This window comes from Ornithodoros turicata, chromosome 1 (genome assembly GCF_037126465.1).
Source record: "Ornithodoros turicata isolate Travis chromosome 1, ASM3712646v1, whole genome shotgun sequence".
NCBI classification, from domain to species: domain Eukaryota; kingdom Metazoa; phylum Arthropoda; class Arachnida; order Ixodida; family Argasidae; genus Ornithodoros; species Ornithodoros turicata.
Window position 1 is genome coordinate 164,372,616 of NC_088201.1, and position 22,465 is coordinate 164,395,080.

The 22,465-nt window shown below is 48.7% G+C and overlaps 1 long non-coding RNA gene across 2 annotated transcripts in view; it reads right to left on the reverse strand.

The window, feature by feature from the left end:
* Positions 1-5,136: 5,136 nt before the first annotated feature.
* LOC135372380 (uncharacterized) overlaps positions 5,137-22,465 on the reverse strand; it is an 83,566-nt gene continuing 66,237 nt past the window's right edge. For both annotated transcript variants that reach the window (XR_010415976.1, XR_010415977.1), the window contains one exon: positions 5,137-6,674. This is a non-coding gene — a long non-coding RNA (uncharacterized LOC135372380). The remainder of the gene's footprint in view (positions 6,675-22,465) is intronic.

The following is a 22,465-nucleotide window of genomic DNA, read 5'->3' on the forward strand; positions in this document are numbered from 1 at the left end:
ATGGCACAAAGGCAACAAAGGCCATAGAGCGCCAAAACCATGGTGAGTGTGTCGGAGATGATTATCGGAAAGCTGATGTGAGAGAGAGTGTGTGGTAGTTAAAACCTATCTACAGGTATGAGGTATGAGCGATGAGCGATGAGATTGACCAGGATAAGAGAGAGAGGGGGATGACGATAACAAGCGAGCATGGCAATTAAAAGCTATCTACAAGCTGCATTGACTGAACATGAACCGTTTAAAATAGAAAGCCAGACTCTTACGTCGGCGAAATATGAAAAGCTACCATTGTAATATACCTGTTTTCTGTTGGATCCAGAAGCATTTAGAGTCAGCAATTCCCTCCAAGCACCACACGGCAATAGAAATACTCGTCTGGCTCTTCATGATTGCTCGCAGATGCACCCGTTGTTTTTGAAGTGGGCATTGGTCAAGCACTGGATCGAAATTGACGAACGTAGTATCGACGATCGCAAGGTTTTCTACCTGAAATCGTCGTGCTGCGGGTAGTCGCGATCAGCTTCGTCTGTGTCGCTAGCCCAGTGTCGTGACAACGGATACGCAGGATAGGGATCGTCGTTCACTATTACTGCTTCACTGCTTGCTTGCTTGTTAGGGGTTCTGTCCTCGAGGAAATCGCTGGACAGCGACAGCAGATCATTTTCGCTCGTCAGACATATTGAATGTCCCGACGCCTTTACAGACGACGGCGGAGCAGACGGGTCAGATTCTCGAGGCCGCGCCCTGATTGGTTCTTAGATGAATGCATTTTCATGCTTTTACGGAAAGGAACTTCCGGAATACTCTCAACATTCGGCGTCTGCTCTTGTCATGTATTCCATCGAATAACAGCTGAACTACGCCACAATTTTGCGTGGGGTTTTCGATGGCGTGCTCAGCAGTCCACAAGGAATAAAATAACACAATAGTTTCCGAATCCCCAGAATCAGATGCGACTGTCACTTTAAGACATGATAGACCGTGCATTCCCGAATGCACCCCTTGTGAATAATTCGTACCCAGGTGGCGCATTTGAAAAGCTTTCCAGCGTGTACCGCTGAGGCATTGGTCAAGAACTGAGCAGTGTTCGGCTCATAAGCTAACCTTTAGCTACTTGAAACTCGTCAATTTTAGATATTACGTTCAATCCTAGATATCACTTAGAATGGTTTCGGAACCTCTATTTTACGCGGCGGATCCTTTCAGCGAGACATATTCCTGATGAACGTGTGCTATTGTTATGTTTAATAAAATTATTGGTTACGGTGAACACATTTCTCACGCGGAGTAGCGTTTTGATGCGCTCATTCGCTTCAGTATCCGGCTTCCAATTCGCCAAGCTCACAAAGGGGGGTAACGGAAGATAAGGCAACAGTGAAAGACACACTTTGGTATCTCTTGTCATATTCTGCACGATTGGTACGATACTGGAGAAAAGTTTACCAAACAAACACTTTCCTGTATATTGCTTCCTCAGGGTGACATGTACCTAGGCAACACAGTCGTCTGTTTGCAAGTCCAAGCTGTATCATTTGCTGGCGGTCACTCTGAGGAAGGAATGCGCCGGGGCTTGTTCCGTAAAATTTTGTCCAGCACTGTCACACGGCGATCGCAGTGCTGTCGTCGAGTGGGTGAGACAGCGTGCCCTTATCGTGATGATGCCAAATGCGCCGCAGCCGCTGTATACTAGGAGTGTAAGAAAAATAACGCGCGCTGCTATATTTCCTTCCAGATCGTATTTGAAACTTGCATGATTGTGTTATTTCAGTCGATTAGCTCCGTACAAAGTCACGCATATTTGAATTTTCCCTCAGGGCACCGCAATCCCAAAAACAGAAGCAGTTAAAAGACTCATCTACACAACACTACCGCAACTGCACGACAATAATACAATACAATAAACTGCACGACAACAAAATACACATGAACTAACATCAAATTCAATGCACACACAACACCACAACACATACATCAATAACTCGATACCTCATACAAATCATGTTACATTCACTCGCCATGCTCGGCCGCAAAATACGAAGAAAACGAAGGAAATGACATACCGAAGCCTCTCTTGCACCTGGTCTTATCTTTCGCCACCGCGGTGAGTGGACCACTCGGAAGAACACGTAATGAGCAGCCGGATAGCTCAAAGACAGAGCGTCTTGGTACGCTCATCCAAGGAAGAAATATAAGAGGACATCACCAACAGCGGACGTGGGTTACTTCTTAAATATTGTCCGCCGAAGGGCCAGATCGGTAAACAAAAGAAAAGTACAGCACAGCCTGTACGAATAATATCTACTGTCAACAGGTTGACTTTTCGAGGCGTCAGCACTAGGATGCCCTACTTAAAAGCGACAAAACCCTCAGTGCTGTGCACGAACAATACAGTATTCTAAAATACATTGACATAGACACCAGTTGTTGTATCTGCGTCATTTTATGTATTTTAGTGCACTGTGTTGTTCGTATCAATCACTGTTGTTTTTATCGCTTTTGAATGATGCACCAACTGCCCCATTTCGCAGCATTGCTTAGAATACCTGAGGGGTGGGGGATTGTATGCCACGTCGAACTTTCACATGACTCACTTGAGTTCCCAAGCATGACCAACGTAACTTGGCATAGCACACTGATGTAGGGAGGTATAGAAGGGCAGATCCTTAAGTTCCAAAACTGTATTGCGATGACCACCTCTTACTATAGTAGAATAGCCCAAAAAATGCACAAGGAATTTGCTGCTAAAACATTGGTCTTACGAGACAGTCTCTACTTCAAAAGGAATTGATTAGTCGGCAAATGATTAGTCGGCAAACAGACAATTGAAGTTGCACTCCTCGGAAATTGCTCGTAATGGATTACTTGTAAAATGACTCAAAAATGTAACTTATTACGAGTAACGCCATTAGCTGTAACACTTTACGTGCCAGTCTGGTCGGAACTAAGCGCCTCTGGTTTCTCTCGCTATCTTTGTCGTGATTGGGCGGTTTTCTCACTCACGCCGACACTCCTCGCTTCTAGGTCTACCATAACCCGTGAACCGATCTAAAGGTGGCTTGGAAAAACTTGACTCGCGAAGAAATGATGGTAGAAAAGTGTCATCAATGACTGGAAAAGAGTAATCTCACCCTAGCGTATACCTTGCTGTCGACGCCTAGTACAGTATATTGCACCAGTTCGCGAAAACCACCCAGCTCAAAATTTCTGAAAGAGCTTACTTTATCGGGAAACTCTCATTTCGGTAAGCGACCTTCGGGAGACAACCACAAATTGTCTACTTACTCACTTACTCACGTCAGTCACTCAGTGAAACATATTCCAGAAAAAAAAAATGCAAAGACACTTACAGATATTTCCCAGTTACTAATTGGCACTGTTTTACATAGTTCTTGTGCGGAGCAGCGCAGCAGTGCGCTCTTTCGCGTCCATAATTCGTTCCTCAGTTTTGTGTTCATTCGAATGGAATGGTGGCGGCAAGATAATGAACAGCTGTCGAGCGAGAGCCCAATATTGCCTGTTGGTCTTGCTCTTTTACAGTGCCCAGACACTGCTCAGACTGTGCTCACTGTACAGCTAGTGCTCTTTTATCTCGATAAAACAGCGCCGTCTGGCCCACCCTATGTTACGACCGCGATCGTGCGTGTAAACCAGGAAACTAGAGGCAATGTCTCCTCGTGGCACTTCCTTATCTTGCGGCGCCCCCGCCTCCAATCCAAGCGGATGAACACGAAATTGAGCGGTCGAGCGCTTTGCTGCACTGCTCCGCGCAGGAAAGATGAAAACCAAAACCATCACGAAGTGTCGACGCGTTTATATATTTTTTTTTCTGGAATACATTTCGACGAACACCCCATCAGCAACTTTAGATTCAGAAGGTTTAAGTAAAATGTTAGCGTTAGGACCTCGTTTGGTAAGCGTGTGCAAATGAACTGAGTGATCAGTTTGTGACTGGTGCCTGAAAGTCGCTAACCGAAAACAAACATTCCCGAAATTGTCAACTGTTTCCGAATCGTTCTGCCAGGGAATTCCGTGGAACGCTCTCAGGATGGCAAAATAGTTCCATTAAATATAACGGCAGCCGTTGTTGCTGTTGTTTAGGAACTCAATGCACAGCATTTGTAATGCAGCTACTACTTCTTGCTTCGCAGCAACTCTCATCAGCCAAAGGTTAACGACCAGGAAGAGCCACTAACATAAAAACTTGGGGAAGGCGGGGACATAGCGTCATTTTATGTGCCTTTCTTTCTTGTTTTGTCTTTTTGCTTACTACCATGTCAGTTAGGGCCACTTTTCTGCCAGCGTTCACCACAGACACAACGCACTGTTGCTTAAGGCTGTCCTAGCACCGCGTACCGAAGGTCCAACGAAAATTATATTTATTACACTTGCGCATTTATTGGACTTATTTATTACACGAACGTCTTGCGCAACACAACGCAGCACCACACACACGACACCAGATGTATTGAGTTATGCTAGGCGCACTTGCACCACATACATTATTAAAGAGGAGCAAATTTTGTCTTCTGGAAATAGCAGTGCCGAGGCTAGTCTTCCCAGACCTCTGAGCGAGACACAAACGAAACATATATTCTCCGCAGTTTCTCCGCACAAGTTCTCCGAAGTTTCCTGACCATTTCTAGATGTCTAGCCACACCCTCTCCTACAGATTGCCTCCTTATAACTGGAGCCCTTCGCTAATTCGGTGGGTACTGCAACAGAAGTGTATATTTTCTGTGTCGCTGTGCAGTACTTCACCTCATACAAAGGATTCCTGTGATGACATACGCAATTCACCCGCAAGGTCGCCTGTTAGCCGACACCACAACGCTCGCGTCCGGTGACTTCCCAATAAGGGACCCGAATCTCTCACTGCATTTGTACACGCATACATCATCATGCATTACATCATCATGTGATTATTCAATTTGTTCCCAAACACAGCACAACTGCATGGCGCGGGACTATATTTACTTCTAGATCGCATTCCGAACTTGCACGATTGTCTTATTTCAGTCGTTTAGTGGCATACACCAGTCGTGCGTATTTGAATTTTTCCTTGTGGGAACCAAGGTTCCCACTCTCGGGGCGTCGGCCCGTCCGTTCAGCGACCAAGGAAAACGCAACACAGTCAAATGAACAAGGAACCGAAAAGCTTTATTACAAACAGAAGAAGACGTGGCCTCTAGCCCGTACAGCAGTTGAAAACACAACTAGCGAGAGAGCCTCTCGTCTTGCTTTAAAAGCCCGTTAGTTACTGTTGCAGCGCCCCCCCTCGCGTGTACGGATGGTACGGGTGATACCTGGGCGGTGATAGCTTATCACCCACACTCCCCCACCCCAAAGTTCAATTCAGTGTCTTCTAGAGGTCTTCGGCGTCCGATATGTCGGGCATTTCAATGACGACTTCCTCGTCTTGGCGTGCTGGGAAGTGATGGGCGGGCGGCGGTGGAGGGTCCTGTCTTAGGAGTTCCGGACGTAAACGTCTGAGGGTGGCCAATGCCGTAGCCACATCGATGCCCGAGGGCCGTGCTGCCTCGATCCTTGTGCGGTGGAGGGCGCCTCGTTGCTGTGTGGTCCTGTGGATCTCCGGCACCGCGCACACCGGTCAGAGGATCCTCCGCTCCTCCTCCGTCAGCGGCAACGGTGGATCTGCGGTGTGCCGGTCGGACAGCGTTAGTCCTCGGAAGGGAGGGGGGTCCTCAAAGGGTCGGAGGGGGCGAGCTTGGGCGGCCCACCGGCTGTGGGAAGCCCAGCCAACTGGTCGTCCACCGTGGACGACCGTCCACGTTGCTGCCGATCGCTGCTGCGGAGGGAGGGGGGGACGTCCTCTCCGGGGGCGACCTGGCTCGGGAGCGTCCTCCTGTCTCTTGGCGGTGGGGTCGGGGCTGGCCCGTCCTATGTCGGCAGGGTCGCAGCATGGTATCTGCCGAGAGGAGAAAAAGGGAATACGGTGAGAGGGTATCTCCACATCGTGAGAGCTCGAAAGGGCTCTCCCCTAAAATGGCTTTGTGGAAAACTGCGAAACAGAAATCACACTAATATCACATAAATCGTGAGCACTAGGTCCTAGTGACCGAGATAGTGGCTACTACGTGCGCCGCCTGCGGGGACGCAAGTTGTAGCGACTGGATGCTGGTCCGGTAGGGCAATCCGGGTCCAGGTGTTGAGGAGGCGGAAGGTCAGAGTCTCCGCTTTCGGGGTCTCGGAGATGGTAAGGTTTCAGGTCCGAGATATGCACTGGCCAAGTTGCTTCGCCCGTGTCACAGACAGCCTGTAAGTGAGGCCGGAGGAGCACGCACTTACCTCGAAGGGGCCATCCCACCTATCTGCGAGCGAGGCTGCAAAGCCGCGCGCAGCATCACTTAGCGGGTGAGTCCGTCGAAGGATGAGAGGTCAACGACGCTGTAGGTGAGATTCCGTCGCCCTCGGTTGTACTGGCGAGCCTGGTCCAACCGTGCGACGTCCAGGTTCTCCCGAGCCGTCCGAGCTGCATCGTCCAGTCGACTCCGAAGGTCCTCAGCAAACCTGAATAAGGAGGCCGAGTACTGCGATCCCGGAGGCGCAGAGCATTCTCTACTGGAAAGGGTGCCCCTCGCCCCAAGTTCATGAACGCCGGGGTGAAGCCTGTAGATATGTTTACTGTTGTCCGTGTAGCGAACGCCAGTTCAGCCCTGCGATGATCCCACCGCAGACGTTGTGATAACGGCGCAGAGAAAAATGTCAACCCGATTATTATACAAAAAGCAAGCGGGCAATTTTCGGGGCGGAAATATGTTTCGTGAACGGATGGCACTAAGAACTGCTGACATGCGCAGAGAAAGCAGAAGCAAGCTTTTAAACGAGAAGCGTAACCTCTGTGAGCTCAGTCAAGTACGTGAGATGGAACCCTCCGTCGAAAACGGCGCTCCAAAGATGTCAAAGCGCGATTGATTGATTGATTGATTGATTGATTATGTGTTTAATGGCACAAAGGCAACAAAGGCGCGAACTGTTGAAAAAATGGAAGGAGGAGAAAAGCCTCCGCAGGGCGATTAACGCAAAAAATAAGCGTCCGCCATTCAAGGATTCCCGGGGTACCCTGCCTCCAAGTTCCAGCCGGAAAAAAAAGATCATTCCACGGGTTAAAAAACATGACTGTGTCAACTGCCAAGCTAAGAAACCAGTATCTGAGGAAAGACCAGAATGGTGTTCCAACTGGAGTGGCCCTTCTCAGCCGAGCCTCCCCACAATGTCTTTAGTTGTGTCGAGAAATCAGGTTGCTACAAAGAAACGTGGCCTGCCAAATGTGTCTGGAGCTCCTCCATCAGTCACTAAACTCCTCGCCAGAACAAATAGCTGTGCTTAAGGAGGTAGCTGCTCATACAAACGGGAGGAATCTGAATTGAGCTGTGCCAAATCCAGGCGGCGTTTGGCCCTCGGTGATGTTAACAGGAATACGACAGACACCTATGCAAACCCATCGAGAACAGCAGCCACATGGCTAATGGAATTCACCTCGGACGCGTACTTCAGGCAATGTGGATTTTCACCTCGAGAAATGTCGATAACTGTGCATAAAGTGGCTAGCATTTTTGCACGTTTTGTCCCACATACTAAAGTTGTCGCTTCATATTCGACGAGTGTTATTGAAATGTTTAATTTGTGAGACTTGTGAATCTTGTGAGAGTTTATCCTGAAATTCATTTATATATATTTATTTTATTTCAGCTTAGTGCGCTCAGTTTACATTGTCTCAGAGTTTGTTGTCATTGTTTGTGTGCTGCCCGAGCTCAGGCTGTGCTCTCCATGGATATTGTCTACCAGCTGGCGTGTGTCTGTGCCACCCTTATAGTTAGAGCATCCTGACAGGTCAATTAATTAGAAGACACAGGTTGCATAGATTCACATTCATAAAAGTAAGTCGTAGCGCAATCAATAGATGTTGATTGATTGATTGATTGATTGATTGATTGATTGATTGATTGATTATGTGTCAATCAATAGATGTACCAGCTATATAGATAACATAGAAATTCAAAACCAAACTGAAATACATAACAATAAATATATGGTGCATCTAATATTGAGGTAGAGCACAAGACTCTTAATCTCGGGGTCGTGGGTTCGGGCCCCACGATGGGCGCCAATTGTGGAAACCAAGGTTCCCACTCTTTCCCACTCTCGGGGCGTCGGCTCGTCCGGTCAGCGACCAAGGAAAACGCAGCACAGTCAAATGAACAAGGAACAAAAAAGGTTTATTACCAACAGAAGAAGACGTGGCCTCCAGCCCGTACAACAGTTGAAAACACAACTCCCGAGAGAGCCTCTCGTCTTGCTTTAAGAGCCCGTTAGTTAGTGTTGCAGCGGCCCCCATTGCTAACACGAGTCCCACGTGTACGGATGGTACGGGTGATACCTGTGCGGTGATAGCTTATCACCCACTCTCTCGAGGCATCCCTATCTCAAGACAGAATTAATTAAAAGACTTATCTGCACAACACTATTGCAACTGCACGACTTCAATACAGTTAAGATACAAATAAACTAATTTCAAGTCAAATGCGCATAGAACAAATACATCCACCACCCAATACAGCATAAAAATAACAATACATTAACTTTGCACACTCGGGTGCGAAATACACCTCTCGATACATTCTTTACGCCCGGAGATCACCACTTTGGTTCTTTGAATTGAAAAACGTGATTCCAGGAATGGGCGCCGCCATTTGTGATGCCATTGGTAGTCACAGGAACTGTGCACGTGTGGACTGCAGTATGCAGAGATCGTTCATTTTCTCGTGTGTGTTTTCATTTCTGTTCATTTTCGTTTCCGTTTGTATTGGTTTCGTACTGGTTTATTTCCTCCCGCTCAGCACCCGGTGGAGACCAGATACTGCATCGGCCAGCACTCCTCACGTGAACGCGGCAGCAAGCAATCTTTCCTTTCAATCTTTCGAACGTTGATACGCTACCCAGACGTATACCGGATGATTAGTTGTACGGAACGTCACGGTATCGTCAGTCGTTCGGTGGCCACGAGCATTCATCCCAACAGGAAGATATATTTTGGCAGTCCATCCCTGTTGTTTCGATGCTGGGAACGAGGCTAGGGAGCGTACTGAGACTAGGGGTTTGAGAGTAATGCGACAAGGCTGATACAGTGAAGAAATATTCAACCACCGGCTATCGTATCTCGTAATGACAAAAGCTGGTAGCATCCTTTCATAGGGAATTACTTCATACATCATTATTCTCGATGTGCTCTATAGAGCAGCAACGACGGTCAGGGAAACGTTCGAAGCTAGGACGGTCAATTGAACGACTGCAATAACATATCGCAATTCAAATATGGTATGCTGTCTAATTCGGTGGCTAGTAAGTAGTCAGGCACTGCTAGATACACTAGTTTTCATATCTAGCAAAACAATTGCTAGATACGCTAGCTAGCGTATTTAGCGTCAACAAACAAGACCGTCCCCGTCCACGCCCCATCCCGCTCTTGCGAATGTTAATTAGGGCTAAACCACGTGAGCGCCAGCCCATAGATCACTGTATCATCTGAGGAATTAACCACGTGGGCACCAGCCCCGATCTGGTAAGCCGTCCCTGCAACATGCGTTTCTTAATAGTATAATTAGGTGCACGCCCTACTGTGTTTAATTAGGAGTAAGCCACGTCAGACGCCAGCCCAGTGATACCGACCTCACTGTATCATCTGAGGAATTAACCACGTGGGCACCAGCCCCCATATCGTAAGCCAGCCCCCGGCTAGTCCCTCGCACGCGCAACACGCGCTTCTTATTATAATTTGCAAGATCGTATTTTAATTATGACTGAACTACCTGTGGTGACTGCCGACGACGAAGCCGGTCAGCTGGCGCCGCCCACGCATCGCGCCTCAGCGCGAGGACGTGCTGAATAAATCATTCTTTCGTTTTTGGGCTCGCTGGCAGGACGCGTCTCTTATCTCTAGCTGGGATAGTTTCCCACATTGCCCAGTCCCACTACAGCCGCACTCCATCATCTCACGAAGGTTGAACCAGCCCACGAAGCTGTCGTTATACTTCTTAAGTTTGCCTCCACCCTCTTGCAGATATTAAACCTGACCAGTTGCGGCTGACCACGTGGGGCACCAACCCCTTTTCTGGGGCCGGAACCCGGGAGGAAGGCTCGGGATCAACGATTGAGGATTTTTTTGGCTCTCGGCATGGCGGAAGCACAGGACTCAGCCGGGAAATCTTTACTGCTGCAGAAGCGAAAGTCACTTCGTCAGAGAGTGACGACAGTGCTGAATGAAGCTCATCAACTTGTCGACTCCTTCCAATATTCCCCTGAGAACGTTAGTAAGGACAGCGTGCTTTTGGAGCGCATCGCTAAATCTTCGGGAAGTCTCGACGATGTGGACGTCAAATTAGAGCCCCTATTTACCCTGGAGCAAGCCGACGCCGAATTCGATAAGGTTCTCGACTATCAAGACAGGACAGCATCTCTGACCTGCCTGTTGAGGAGGGTGATATCTCGACCTTCCTTGCCTGACCCTTCAGCTGTCCAAACAGCAAGTTCCCAGTCTATTGCCCATCCGCTGACTTCTGTTGTAGAACGTTCAACGCTCCTTACCTCTCCTGGGAACGCATCGTCTCCACAAAATGCAACAAGCGGAACCGGCCTCCGACGACCTCAATTACCCAGGATTGAACTTCTGAAGTATAGTGGAGGTCCGGAGCATTGGCAAGAGTTCTGGATGAGGTTCGACTCCCTTGCTTGCCCATGCTGATCGCCCATGCTTGCTGGCCCTGGCCACTCTTCAGGAACAAAGGCAACAAGGAAGAACCTTGGCAGTAGCAGAGCACCAAGGTCCTCACAGGGAGCAAAGGCCGCCAAGAAGAGCCTTGACAGTTCGGGAAAGAAACCAGGGTCGACGCCAAAAATCAAGCCTTCAGTAAGAAAGACTACGCCCGTGACGCCGGGCGCTGCTTCTCCCACGCTTCAGGAGGCCACCGGAAAGAGCATCACTCCCTTTCACAACTTCTGCGGCAGCACGCCCGTCTCTCTGCGGAAAACGGGGCGGCGCAGTGGCTCCGCAGTTCACGCCAGAGTTGCTACTCTGCGAGGAGAAGGAGCGATCGCAAGCCCTAACGGGGGGGGACACCAACTCTGCATAGTTTGACTCAGCATGCCTCCTCCTCGGACCCCAACATGTCTCCAGCTCTGATGTGCACCCACGCTCCACGACGTTGGGCGGATGTCGTAAAGCAAGGGATGCCGAAAAGGACTCCTACCTGAGTCCAGAAGCGTGTGGTCACGACTGCGCTTAGACGCGGGAAGTTAAAGAACATCGTGGCTGCTTTTGACTCCCTCCATGGCCTCGCACACCCTGGAGTCCGCGCCTCCACGGCGTTGATTCTTCAACGGTTTGTTTGGCCAGGAGCGCGCAAGGACATCCGTCGTTGAGTGCGCACTTGCATTCCTTGCCAGCTCAGCAAATGCCATAGGCACACCGTGTCTCCTCTCGCCACCTTTCAGCATCCCAGCGCCAGGTTCAGCACGGTCCATCTTGACATTGTCGGGCCTCTACCTTCATCACAGAGCCACCGTTACCTATTGGCCTGCGTCGACAGATATACGCGTTGGCCCGAAGCCTCTCCCATGAAGGACTCGACTGCCGAGACCGTTGCGCACACGTTCCTGTCCACCTGGATTTCGCGCTTCGGTGTCCCAGAGGAAGTCGTCACGGACAGGGGACCGCAGTTTGAGAGCCACCTCTTCGCAGCCTTCCTGCGCCTCCTCGGGACCGAGCGCATTCGCACTTCCGCCTACCACCCGGCATGCAACGGCCTGGTGGAACGTTTCCATCGTCACCTCAAACAAGCCATTATGCCCACGGTGATCGTGCGAGCTGGTCGGATCACCTCCCATCCATCCTATTGGGCATCCGCGCGGCAGTTAAAGTCGATCTTGGCTGTTCGTCGGCGGAGCTGGTATATGGAACCCCGCTTCGCCTGCCCGCCTACGTCTTTGTACCTTCGTCCGTCCCCTGCACGGATCAGCCTGCTTACCTCGCCCGCCTCAGACAAGCTTTTGCTACGCTTCAGTTCACTCCGACCCGAGCGGTAGCATCATCACCTCCCTTCGTCCCGTCGGAATTGGGTACAACGTCCCACGTTTTACTCCGGACGGATCGTCTTCGTCGCGCACTCGAGCCTCCGTATTCTGGGCCTTACAAGGTTCTGCGCCGTTCCCCCAAGACTTTTGTCATCGATGTCAACGGCAAACATCAATCCGTCTCCATCGACAGGCTAAAGCTTGCATTCATAGACCACGCTCCTCCCGTTTCCTCCCTCTCCGGACAAGCCTTTCCAGCGCCTCCTACGCCCGTACAGGTGAAGCACGTCACCTGGGGTGACTACGTACCCCATGCGCCCTCTCATCTGAAGACATGATAACCTTCCCGTACCGTCAGCACACTGAGAGGGGGGGGCACCTGTGGTGACTGCCGACGACGATGCCGATCAGCTGGCGCCGCCCACGCATCGCGCCTCAGCGCGAGGCCGTGCAGAATAAATCATTCTTTCGTTTTTGGGCTCGCTGGCCAGACGCGTCTCTTTTATCTCTTGCTGGGATAGTTTCCCACATACCCCAGTCCCACTACAGCAGCACTCCATCATCTCACGAAGGTTGAACCAGCCCACGAGGCTGTCGTTATACTTCTGTAGTGGCCCGACGACAACGACGAGCATCACCTGCGACTCACCCGCTCGCGCTCACCCCTTTTGGTTCTCGTTCAGTAAATCATCTTTTCTGCCCACGACTGGTTTCCTGTGCGGTCATTTGTAGCATTGCTCCTACAAATTGGTGACCCGGACGATGCCACCCCCAGACCGACCGCCTTCTTCAGTCACGCCCAACACCCGCCGCCATCCACAGAGCCACCGTCATTTCCAGCCCCCTAGGTAAATGTCGCCGACCTCAAGCTCCCGACTTTCTGGCATAACGACCCCACACTGTGGTTCGTCCTCGTGGAGGCCGAGTTCGGCAAACGACGCATAACCAGCCAAGACTCCAAATACCACCATGTCCTTACTGCGCTCTCACCAACCGTAATGGCGGAAGTTCGAGACATCGTCATCAACCCGCCATCTTCGAACCCTTATGACAAGCTTAAGGAGCAGCTTATAAAACGGCTGTCTGAGTCGCAGCAACAGCGCTTACGTCAGCTGCTGACAACAGAAGAATTGGGAGATCGTACTCCAACGCAGCTTTTACGTCGCATGTACCAGCTTCTCGGCGACGAATCATCCGCCTTGGACGAATCTATTTTAAATGAGCTTTTCCTGCAACGGCTTCCCCAGACCGTAAGGATAATCCTCTCTGCCTCCGCCTCCGTCCCGCTCCGAGAACTGTCCGAATTGGCGGACAGGATCATGGAAGCCACTCCTTCCTTCGTCAACCATATTCCAATTCCTCCTACCCACAGCCCCACACCTCCACCTACGCTACTACACCCATGTTCTGACTGCGCTTCGCTCCGAGAAGAAGTCCAGCTCATGAGCGTCTCCTCTCCACATGGTGCCCAAGAAGACGGGAGACTGGAGGCCCTGTGGGGACTATCGTGCGCTCAATCGCGTCACCATCCCGGATCGTTATCCCATACCTCATATCCACGATTTCGCGTCATCACTCCACGGCTGCTCGCTATTTTCAAAGATCGACCTTGTAAAAGCGTATCATCAGATCCCTATGCACCCCGACAGCGTTGCGAAGACCGCCATAACAACTCCCTTCGGCATGTTTGAATACCAACGGATGCCAATCGGTCTTCGCAATGCTGCTCAGTCATTTCAACGGTTTGTCGACGAAGTCCCCCGAGGACTACATTTCTGTTTTGTTTACATCGACGACATACTAGTTGCGAGCACTTCCCCTAAAGAGCCATCGCCAGCACCTTCGCCAGCTTTTCACTCGCCTGCAAGAATACGGACTGATCATCAATCCCAGTTGCTTGATTGGCGTTGAAGAGCTGGAATTTCTAGGCCACCTCATCAACAAGAGTGGTATCCAAATTCTGCCACATCGTGTCCAGGCCTTGCAAGATTTTCCGCTACCAGACTCGCCGAAGAAGCTACGTGAATTAATCGGCATGATCACCTTTTACCGTCGTTTCATTCCCCATTGCGCGCACGTCATGCAGCGTCTTCACGCCTTATTGCCTCAGAAGCAGTATCGCTCAGTCAATCTCGTTTGGACAGAATCGGCTCGAGAGGCGTTCCACAATCTCAAGTCCTCTCTCGCCGCAACTGCTCTTCTCACGCATCCTCTCCCCGATGCACCAACGGATGCCAAATCTCGTCGTGGACGCTTCCACCGACGCTGTTGGTGCCGTGTTGCAGCAGGAGATCGATGGCGTGTGGACACCACTTGCATTCTTTTCGAAGCCCTTGCGGCCACCGGAGCGCAACTACAGCACCTTCGGCCGCAAGCTGCTGGCTATTTACCTTGTCATAGGACATTTCCTGTATTTCTTTGAAGGCCGCATCTTTCACGTGCTCACCGATCACAGGCCTCTCACCCATTCCATCCACTCAAGTAACCCAACGCTCAGTCCACGTGAAATCCGTCAGCTCGCCTTCGTCGCCCAATTCACCACCGACCTCCGGCACATTAGCGGACCCCTCAACGCTGCCGCAGACGCTTTGTCACGCATTCATGTTTCCGCGGCGCTCTCAGTCGGTGAACGGATAGCTCGCGTCCCTCCGCTACTCCCCTGGTCCCCTCTCTTGGAAGGGCGTCGTACTCCCCAACTTGGCTACACCACTTTCCTGCGACGTTTCTACTGGCACCCCCCGCCCGTTCGTGCCAAAGGCCTTCCGTTTCCTCGTTTTTAAGGCCATCTATTTCCCGTCGCATCCAGGCATTCGCGCCACCCAGCGACTCGTCACTGCCCGTTTCCTGTGGCCAAGACTTAACTCCGACATCCGACAGTGGGTCAGCTCATGCCTGCAATGTCAGCGAGCGAAGATCACCCGTCACGTCATTGCACCGCCCAAGACCCGGCAGTCGTTCCGAGCACGTGCATGTGGACATTGTCGGACCATTGCCCCCGTCACGGGGTTTCCGGTATTTGTTCACATGCATCGACCGCTACACCCGCTGGCCAGAGGCTCAACCTATACCCGGTATCACCGCAGACACTGTCGCCCGCGCCTTCCTCTCAACCTGGGTCGCTCGTTTCGCCGCCCCACTGTCATCACAACCGACAGAGGACGGCAATTCGAGTCGAAGACCTTTAAAGACCTTCTGTGCTTCCTCGGCTGCAAACGAATTCGTACAACGGCATACCACCCTTCGGGCAACGGTCTCGTGGAACGACTCCACCGGCAGATTAAGACCGCTCTGCGTTGCCGTCCCGACCTCACTGCATGGACCCAGGACCTGCACGCCATCATGCTTGGGCTCCGCACAGCTGTGAAAACCGACTTACAATGCTCACCGGCGGAGTTAGTCTACGGCACTGCCCTTCGTCTTCCTGGCGAATTCTTCCTCTCCCCAACCCACCATCCTCCCGTACAATCCTCCCGCGACAACGTCCGGGAGATCTTCCGGCACATTCAGCCCACACCAGCAACCTACCCTGCTCCACAAGCCCTTTCATCTTTAGGGATCTCGCTTACTCGTCACACGTCTTCGTACGGACCGACGCCACCCGCTCTCCTCTCCAGCCACCTTACCAGTGCCTATACAAGGTCCTGAACCGCACGGACCGCCACTTCACCCTGGACTTGAACGGTCGTCAGGACACTGTGTCTGTGGAGCGGCTCAAGCCCGCCTATCTCGACCCGCATCATATATCCCTTCCGGCGGTTTCCTCATCGCCCCCACTCGCCCTCCGCGGCTCAAACCCCCCGGCATGGTCCGTTGAACAACACCTCCCGTCTACAGCGGAGGGAAAGTGGTGTAGCGGCCCGACGACAACGACGAGCATCACCTGTGACTCACCTGCTCGCGCTCACCCCTTTTGGTTCTCGTTCAGTAAATCATCTTGTCTGCCGGCGACTGGTTTCCTGTGCCGTCATTTGTAGCATTGCTCCTACACTTCTTAATAAGTTTGCCTCCACCCTCTCGCAGATATTAAACCTGACCAGTTGCAGTGTTAGTTGTGTTAAACAAACTACATAAACAATGAATAATGAGCTTAGTTATGAAATCAGAAATGTGTCATAACAGTTAATCCATCTAAGGATCTCAGTAAAAAAAGAGATAATAAGATTACGAAGATTAATTCTTTACGGATAGCTGCACAATTCTTACTCGATCCCGGCAAGGATAAAACGATAGCTCGATTTATACATGACACAACATTGTTCAAATATCTTTTTTTGTCTTATTACGTTTTAAAGTCGACAAGTAGGACACCTCCCTATCGTCTGCCTAATGGAAATGGTTGATGAGCCAATCGACTCCTTCCGAAGTGCGAGGAGACATACTTAAAATTCACAGCATTAAGAGCGTAACCGAGAAAAAAAGGTCTACTGCTCTGACGTTCGACAACCGATCGAAAAAAAATCACCGGCAGCCGCCACAACATCGTTGTGAAGGATATGGCATACCTGGTATTGAGAAGTGATTATGGACAGGGTGCTAAGGCGTGTAACCGACAAAAAACTTACCGCTTCGACATCCGATGCATCATGGGGGAACATCAAGATATTCATCGTAGAGATTTCATTAAACATGCTTGGGCTTGCAGTCGACCAGGCTACCTCTCCACATTAATCCGTTTTTGTGTACGACACGGATTAACTCTCGAGAAATGATAAGATCACTTTTTCCGTATCCCATTAGGATGTGGTTGTATTAGCGACGCTTTGCATATAAGGTCACGCTGTTTCCACTGAGGCTGTGATATCTCTTATTTTCTAACCGAATATGTGGAAAAGGATTACTAAAAAAAATACATGTTACATCAGAGAAGAAAGCGTGCGGCATACGTTAACCTGACGATGCTGATTTGCATGAGCACAGTGAGCCAGTCGAATAAACGCTCGAAGGTACACGATGTTATTGCAATAGCAAGCATTTGCATATAAGACGACTCGTTGGCTAAAGGTCGTGCCTTTTTACTCTGGCCGGCGTCTTCTTCGCAACTCGAAGACAGGAAAAAGAATTACTATGCGGTACGTGTTGCACCGCAGGAAAAAAAAGCAGTATACTAATAACAGCTACCTCCATGCTGACTGCTATGATTTATGGACACAGCGAGCCACCCCGGGTAAAGCCGTAATTACCGCTCAAGGATAAACGATAACATCACTTTCCTCATCACGTCTTTGGGGGCGAGACGGTCGACGCTGCACTCTCATAGGCAAACGAAGCGACTTCTATATAAGACGGTTCGTCCGCGACGCTTTCCGGACTGAGCTGGAATGCCAAGTGAATCCACTTGAAAACAATAATTTTGTTTCCAGGTGGATTTACTTGGCATTCCAGCTCAGGTTTTTCCTTGCGGGTGTTTGACTGGAAAAGTAGACTAAGGTGAGTACACGCTTTTTTTTCTTTTTCTCTTGTGATAAGTGTTCTTCCCAGCTGTTAGCGTGCAAGTTCACGGCCATTTATGGATTGCATGTACGTGAAAGAAAAAAAGAAAAGAGGTTCATTCCTTCCCAGTGCCGACATGCAAGCCTTTGTGATTTTAAAGTGCACCTCCTTAGATCGTCGCAGTAAATGAAATGAAAATAAACGATTGCAAACAATACAAGATTTTTTTAAAATTTAGATGCAAGGACAGTGAGATGTAAACCCTTTTCGATAGAGAGAGACTTCATATCCAGACACGGTCATTTATGGAATGCATGTACATGAAAGAAAAAAGAGAAGAAAAGAGGTTCATTCCTTCCCAGTACCGACATGCAAGTCTTTGTGAATTTAAAGTGCACCTCCTTAGATCGTCGCAGTAAATGAAATGATAATAAACGATTGCAAACAATACAACATTTTTTTATTTAGATGCAAGGGCCGTGAGATGAACACCCTTTTCGATAGAGAGAGACCTCATATCCAGAGTGATGTGGACCAATATCGTCCCGCAGAGAGAGAAAATGTTGCCCGGTCGACGATGAGCTGGTAACTCACTTCCTAAACACAAACAGCATACTGCTGAGCATTTTCCTTATTGTGCTTGTAAGATCGACTGTCTCTAAGCATTTTTTTAGATTTCTTTTAGCATTCTTTTCATTTTATGGTTGGGTAACGCCAGAACACCTCACCTCCACCAGAAGAGCACGAGTGTGTCCATACCTTCGTTTTGGAGAACATTGCTAATTTGCAAGTCGGCTTCACCTAACTCCTACGTGCGTTGCGGGAAGCCAACGTTAGGAAATACTCAGTCTTGCTGGATTACTTGTTTCTTTGCATTTCAATTCAGCGGAACGTTTTTTTTAATCGTTTGACTTTGGTTCTTCATAAAACATATTTTCCAGTTCACCTTGTTTGTTGTAACTACTCCGACGAGGTTGAAGGGCCATCTCACATTTCTAAACAGAAACAGCATACATCTGAACATTTGTTTATCGGGTTTGTAAGATCGACTGTTTCTAAACATTTTTTTTAGCTTCTCTCTTTCATTTTATGTTCGGGTAACAACAGAACACTTTACCTGCACGTCAATGGCAAGCAGGTCACAAAGACACGAGTGTGTCTACCTTCATTTGTGAGATGTAGCTGATCTGCAAGTCTTCACCCAACTCCTAGGTGCATTGGGGGAAGCCTACTTTAGGAAATGCTCAGTCTTGCTGGACTGCATGTTTCTTATGCATTTCAACTTAGCGAAACGGTGTTTTTTTAATCGTTTGATATTGGTTTGACATAAAACATATTTTCCAGTTCATCTTCCTTCTTTTGCTGCAACTACTCCGAGGAGGTTGAAGGGAAGAGTGAGATCTTCTTTGACAACAAGGCAAAAATGTGTGCTACACAATGGAGAACAGGTGGAAAACCTTTTCTTTTTTTTTTCAAGTTAGTCCACTCGGAATTCCAGATGAAGATTTTTTCGCTGTGAGAGTTTTTGACTGGAAAGGCAGACTGTGGTAAGTACATGAATTTTTCTATGAACATGCAAGTCATTTATGCAAATGCAAATATGATGAAAGAGAAAAAGTTTCATGCCTCCTGCTTTCAGTGAAGATATGCAGGTCTTTGTGATTTAAGGAATGCTTTCCTAGTCCATCACAGGAAGTGAAAACGTTTGCAAACAGTTACTTTTTTGAATTTAGATACAAGGACAGTGAGATCACAGCCCTTTTAGATAGTGAGGTTCCATAGCCAGAGTGATGTCGACCAATTGTCCTGCCAAGAGAGTAAATGTTGCCTGGGCAGCGGCGAAGTTTTAACTCACGTTCTAAGCACAAACAGCATCCATCTGATGCATTTGTTATCATAATAGAGCCTTGTAAGATTGACTGTCTCTAACCATTTTTGCAGCTGGCACGTTTCATTTCGTGTTAGGGTAACACCAGAACGCTTCGAAAACATATTTTTCCAGTTCAGCTTCTTTGCTGCAATTGCCCTGATGAAGCTGAAGGGAAGGGGATGGAAGCTTCGTTAGCTCGATGATCACTACAACAAGCAAAAACGTGTGCCACACAATGGAGAAGAGAACACACAAACATCTATCCATGTCTGTTCACTCACAATGAAATGAGAGGGCTTAGTACAAATGTACATTTTTATTTCCCTGATACACGAATGGTGATTATTTTTTATGCTCCATTGTGCACCAGTCGATGTTTGAAGAGGTCAAGTGTTAGCTTGCTGATGTAGCCGGTTAAGTAGTGCCAACCTTCAGACTCGGCTTGTTCCATGAAACATAGACTCTTGACAGCAAGATGCATAGCGTCAACCTCGTCCGCATATGTCAAAATTTCGTCCACGTGACGTGAGGCAAAAGGTGATTCCGAGGCAAACGTACAGGCGGTGTGAACTCTGGCATACATTGTTTTTCCAGTTTTACAAATAACCCTGTCAGGAGGTTGATCTGGCAGCGCTTGTAACAACACCATGTCCGTCACAATTTTAAAAGCTTCCACGAGCGAAGTTTTGCTTACTTGTGTTAACCCACATTCCAATATCTCCTTGTATGAGGCATGCTTCAGACGACACACAGGCTGCATCCGAAATTCGTGTGTGTAACCTCTTCTCCATCTGCCACACACATCTCTACCTAGCACAGACTGCTCTTCATCTGCATCTGATGATGACGACCACGTGCCACCAAGCTGAGGATCAACCTCAGGCCATGTTGCGTCGCCGGCGGCTGACTTGTCTTGACTGGTCATTACAAACCAAGGTAATTTTCTGCGATCCACTTCTTGTGCAGACTGTCAGTGAACTGAACCAAGTACTGAAGCTTCCCATTTCTAACTCGCCGTTTTATGATCTTCTCTACTTTTGGAACCTCTCTCACTCGTACAATTTCACTCTCATAAAACCCACCAATGATGTCTTAATTTTTAAGATCACGTAATAGGTACGTGTTAGGATACCCTAACTTGATCGCTCTCACCACGAAGAGTTCTGACGTAAATGATCCTAAATAATGTTTTATTAGCTGATGTCTGTATTTTGCAACTCTCACTATGTCTCCAACACTGTAGCGTGGCTTTTTTGGTGGTCCAACCGGGCTGGGGTACACTCTCTCTCGGAAAATGTGCTCGTTTTCTTTCTTTACGTCCACTGGTCTGGCAGAAAGCGATCTGTGTACGCGATTGTTGTAAGCTTTCACTACTTGTGGTAAAATGTTCACATATCGCTTGTGACCCTGGAATGTGAAGATGTGGTCACAGTGTGGTCACAATAGTGCGCTGAGATTGTTCACAGATTGAGGCCTTTGTTGGTGCATTTGTGTGCATGAGCTGGATCTCCCTTGCTTTCAAAAACTGTTGTACCACCTTGTTTGTAAATTCTGTTCCACGATCTGTGTGCAAAAGCTTGGGTGTACCAATTCTTTTAAAGGCAAGTTTAAAAGCTCGAATAACCTCGGGAGATCGTTTATTACGAATAGGTACAATGGCAAGAAGCCGAGAGAAAGCATCTATATAAAAGAGCAAATAGCAAAAACCATCGTTCTGGTTTTTTAGACCTTGCAAATCCTTTAGGTCGGCCTGGAATAGTTCGCGAAGTCCAAGTGCAGTGGTTTTTCGAAACTTCGTGGGTCGCTTGTATTCTTTATGCAAACTGTACAAATCACTCGTCTCCAGAAATTTAGTGACTTTGTCCTTCTTTTCGCCAATGGCTCGAGCAAGTCTCTGCACTCCACCAAAGCTGCAGACATGTTGCGGGTCATAGTAGGCTCCCATTAGTACTTCTTCCTACCCAGACAGAACACCATCTCCCACGGACATCCGAAATAGATCCCAATGTCCATATCTGAAAATGGATCTCCGTGGGACTTCCCTGGGAGGTATATCCATAGCCGTATATCTGCAGGAGGTCCTGTTGTGGTTGTTTCACGGATTGTCCAAATCAACTCCGTGATGGGATGCTGCATGGATCATGTATTCCAAGAGAGAGAGAAACGCGGGATGATGTAGCACAGCACAAATTAGACTTGCCATAAACCAACTCAGTTTCTCAAACCGAATGAGTAAGAAACAGAGACATTACCTCCACAGTGACTTAATATGCCAAGCAGTTTCTCACATCACTGTTGTTTGTGCACGCAATCGAATTAAACTTGCACATCTCACCCTTCATTTTGACCCACAGGCGAACAGGGCTCTCGTACTTGTAGAAGCTCGCGAAAACACCAATGTACAGTGTCTGTTTTCTGTTTGGAAGTGAATACGACTTCATTTCCAAAGCTTTTCGGCTAAGTGGCCCAATCTCTTGTTGCTGTTTCTTTTTCTTCTTTTTTTGAATGCACAAATGTGCACTGGTCCTGACTGTCATATATTACGAGTGCTTGTACTTTTTTTGCGGGGTTTCGCGTTTTAATTGCTCAAGTACGCTGTGCAGAATTTGTGAGCCTGGTGAACGTTGAAAATTAACACTGCATTCCCATGCTACCTGCATTTGTAGCGTTTAAAAATATATTGTTCTTAGTTCCTACGGTGTTTTTCTATATGTTACATGCTGTTACAATAAATTCCAATAAAAACACTATGCATTTTGAATACGTGTCTGTTAAGGCTAATAATCCTGCTAAGACAGCTGTGGGTGCATGAGCTGTAACAGTCCCATACATGTCCTTGCTATGACCTCTGAGGATCATAGCAGGACTTCCACAGGATATCAAAACTGCGGCCACGCGGAACTCCACAAGACATCCTATACATGTCAACTCCCCAAAATGGTCATATCCTGTGGACGTCCGGATCTCCACCTCAGGTTTTCCACGGGAAATCCACAGGAGAGCATTGTTCCCTCTGGGTACTGCAAACTCTAAGAGCATCGAGCGATAGATAAGCGTTGATTGTAGCTCAAACGTCTC